Genomic DNA, 4065 nt, shown 5'->3' with positions numbered 1-4065 from the left:
GGGGCAAACAAAGGTGCTTCTCATGGTTTGGAAAGTGAGTACTGTGTTCCAAAAGGAGTCCACAAGATGTGAAGGCCTCTGGTCACCTCATGCGTCCCTCGCTGGGACCCACCCAGAGAGGACAACTCCCTGCCTACCCCCTCCCCTGATACCGGGCTTTCTAAGGACAGCTCCTTCCCGAGGAAAGGCGCCCAGGGCCTGCGGGACGTGCGAAGTCCGCGCTGGGAGCCCAGTGCCCCACCGTGCGGCGGTAGCGGGAACTGCAGCCACGCCCTCTTCCACCCCTCCCGCCCTGAGGTGCCCGGGCTGCGCGGACCTCCCTACCCGCAGACCCCATCTTCACAGAGCGTTACCCTGTGCCTCCTTCTCGCTGACACCGGCGCAAAACTGTTGTCAAATGACATAATGGGCCACAGAGTGACCGATGCCAAATGGGGACAGGTGCAGGAGTGTTGAGGAGTAAGGGGTCACCAGAGACCCAGGAGGACCCATCCCCAAGGGACAAGAGCCTTCCTGGGGCGAGATCAACAATGGGGCAAAGGTCGGAGGGCGCCCCAGGGTCCAGGGCTGGATGGAGCCAGGGAGGCCCTTCCCTGCTGTGCAAAGGAACTGTGTCTTTTCTTGAGTGGCGATTGTTGTTTCTCAAAAGAAAGGGGTTGGCACCCCCGCTTCCAGAGCCATTTGATGACATGCAAGGAAATCCAAAAGTTCCCCAATAAACGTGACTTGCTTTTCTCGAGTTTGCTTGAGTACATAATAAATGCATAAATGTTTTTAAATGACAGTTTTATGGAACCTATGATGCAAAGTCCCCATGCATTTAAAGCAGGGACAGGAGACTTCGGTGCCATTTGAGCCATGGTGGGCTGCACTGGCATGTGTCCCAGGTGAGGGAGACCACTCTCTCTGCCATGCAGAGTGGTGTCTATGGAAATGCTAGCAAAGCCCTGGGAAGTACCTGGCAGGGAGGACGGCAGGTGACCTCTGACAGAGATCACTCTGGCATCTCCCGTGGAGAAGAAGAGAAGGCCAGGAGTCAAGGAAAGAAGTTAGGGGGTGTTCCCAAGGTCCGGGAGTAGGTGAACTGACAAGGGCTCCCTGAAAGGTCTTGGAGACTCCCAAGAAGTCCCAGTCCACCTGGAACACTGCTTAATTGAGAATTTGGTCATGTGAATCAAGGGCCTGGTTAAAAATCTGGAACCTAATTTTTTTAAATGGCTATCTTTGGAACTCGGGGTCTCTATTCTTTGCTTATTCAGAAAACCCTGAAGTACTGTGCACTGCTGGACAGAGTCTGTGTTCCTGTGACGTTCCTCCTGCTGAGTCCGGAGCCATAACGGGGCTCTTGACTGCTGTGTTCAGTAATTCTTTAAAGACAGGTAGGCAAATGTACTCACAGATACTCTTTTATTCTCATTTACAAGTAATTTTCCAACACAGGGATATAAACAGACTTATGAGACATTAGAGCAAGCAGGACGCTGAAAATTCTAGCTCCAAACTCTTGTTTTAAAGATGGAAAAACTGTAACCCAGATAACCCAAATTCAATCCAATCCAACAAACATGGCGGAGCACCTACGATGTGGCCGTAGAATGAAGCAGAGTTAGATGCCAGGGACTGATGACATCTTCCTGGGAATCTCTGTTGACCCTGTCATGAGACCAGCCCCCAGGGGTGAGGATTGCTATGAACACATCCCAAAATCTCCTGCCCTAAAATGCCCCCTTTGGTGGCTCTTCCATTTGTCTGAAATCCCCGTCACTAGAGATTTCTCTGAGGGGTAAGGCACAGCAGGCCACTGTCTACCACGTGAAAAGAGTGATTCATTAAATCCTGGTGAAGTTTAAGGAGTGAAGAGTTAACCAGGAACCCTGGAAGTGGGGAGCAGAAAGTGGAGCGCCTAGGGGAGCCCTCTGAGCAGTGCTTTTGGGTGGCAAGGGCTGACTCAGGGACAGGTCTGTTTCTTGGGACAATCAAGAAATCTTTTTCAGCTTTCTTGTTTTAGAGGAAAAAAAGTGGCTGTCCCCCAATTCTGTTCAGGGGTTCAGGAGTAGCCTGAACTGAAGGTAGGACCGTCTGACAATGTCAGGCACTGGTGCTTTGCATATATTGTCTCAAAATCTCCAGGCTCTAAGAAATGGCCCAGCAGGGAGATGGGTGAGAAGCGCTGTGGGGAGTGCCCAGAGATGGCAGCAATGCCACCTCAAAGGCTCCCCCGCCTGCCTGGGCTGGGCTTGCAGGTCAGGACCCTCTCAGACAGAGCGAGGCCATTTCCTCCCTGCACATAGAGCATCATGGGAGCACGTACCCTGCCCGTCTCACTGCTGGTGTGGTCTTTGGATAGCAAAGAAAAGGGAACCTGCACGCCAAAGACTTTAAGTTCTAGATCTGTACATGAGCCTGCGGTTCATGTGACCATATTAATTCAGCACTTCACAAAGTGATCTAGGGGCTGGGGGGTTCCTAAGACCCTTTCAGGGGGTGTCAAGGTTGAACTGTTTTTATAATAATACTAAGAAGTTATATGGCTTTTTCACTCATTCTTTCACGAGAGTCCAGTATTTTCTAGAAGCTACATGACATGAGACATGGCAAGGGACTGATGCAGAAGTTAATATAAGAATCTAGCTCCTGCCGGACTGGTGGTGGTGCAGTGGATAGAGCATCGACCTAGCATGCTGAGGTCCCAGGTTTAAAACCCCAAGGTCGCTGGCTTGAGCATGGGCTCATCAGCCTGACCCCATGGTTGCTGGGTTGAATCCAAGGTCTCTGGCTTGAGCCCTCCTCCTCCTACCCCATCAAGACATGTATGGGAAGCAATAAACAACTACAAGTGACGCAACTATGAGTTGATGCTTCTCATCTCTCCTTTCCTGTCTCTCTCCCTCCCTCCTCTCTTGCTAAAAAAAAAAAAAGAATTTAGCTCTCTTCTACCAAACCAGACATAAAAGGGATTTGCAAAAGTGTAAAACAAAGCCACACTTTTTGCTCTTTTTAGAAAAAGTCTTCTTAATTTTATATTACAATGTTTTGTTAATATGGGTTTATTATTGCTATTTTAAAGAATTAATACATTTTTAAAATTCTTAGCTTTAGTTCCTAATATAGTATAAATCAATGGATGTCAGCCACATGAACATACTGAGATCCTGACAATTTTTAAGTGTATAAACATGTATGGAGTGTAACACAAAGTGCCCGAGAGGCCAGCAGGAAGGAGACAATAGCAAATGCAGGGAAGAGACACAAACCGCGGGAGTCCTACCGCTGCGAAGACCAAGTTGACCTTGCACTGTAGTGACACATGAGGGCGCCCTTACCAACCCGCAGATTTCTTGTAACGACAGATGCAAGGATTACCAATACAGTGTGTCCGTAAAGTCATGGTGTACTTTTGACCGGTCACAGGAAAGCAACAAAAGACGATAGAAATGTGAAATCTGCACCAAATAAAAGGAAAACTCTCCCAGTTTCATACCTATTCAGTGCAGTTCGATGTGGGCTCATGCACAGATTTTTTAGGGCTCCTTAGGTAGCTATCCCGTATAGCCTCTACAGACTCCTCACTGACTGATGGCCTACCAGAATGGGGTTTCTCCACCAAACTGCCGGTTTCCTTCAACTGCTTATCCCACCGAGTAATGTTATTCCTATGTGGTGGTGCTTCGTTATAAATGCACCAATATTGTGCTCGCTTCGGCAGCACATATACTAAATGAACCAATATTCATGTTGCACTTTGGTCACGGATTCGAATTTAGCGAGCCACAGAACACACTGAACTTTCCTCTGTACCGTCTATGTCTCAACAGGCATGGCCGTGGGCTGCTCCGCTGTATACATGGTGTTACATCATCATCTGCGCATGCGCACATGCTGCCACATCATCCTACAGAAACTGGGAGGGTTTTCCTTTTATTTGGTGCACATTTCACATTTCTATCGTCTTTCGTTGCTTTCCTGTGACCAGTCAAAAGTGCACCATGACTTTACGGACACACTGTATAAAGACCAGTTTTATCCACCACATTTGAAGAAAATTTAGTGAGACAACCGACTGCA

This window comes from Saccopteryx bilineata, chromosome 6, assembly GCF_036850765.1.
Source record: "Saccopteryx bilineata isolate mSacBil1 chromosome 6, mSacBil1_pri_phased_curated, whole genome shotgun sequence".
Taxonomy (NCBI): domain Eukaryota; kingdom Metazoa; phylum Chordata; class Mammalia; order Chiroptera; family Emballonuridae; genus Saccopteryx; species Saccopteryx bilineata.
This window is presented reverse-complemented; position numbering follows the sequence as displayed.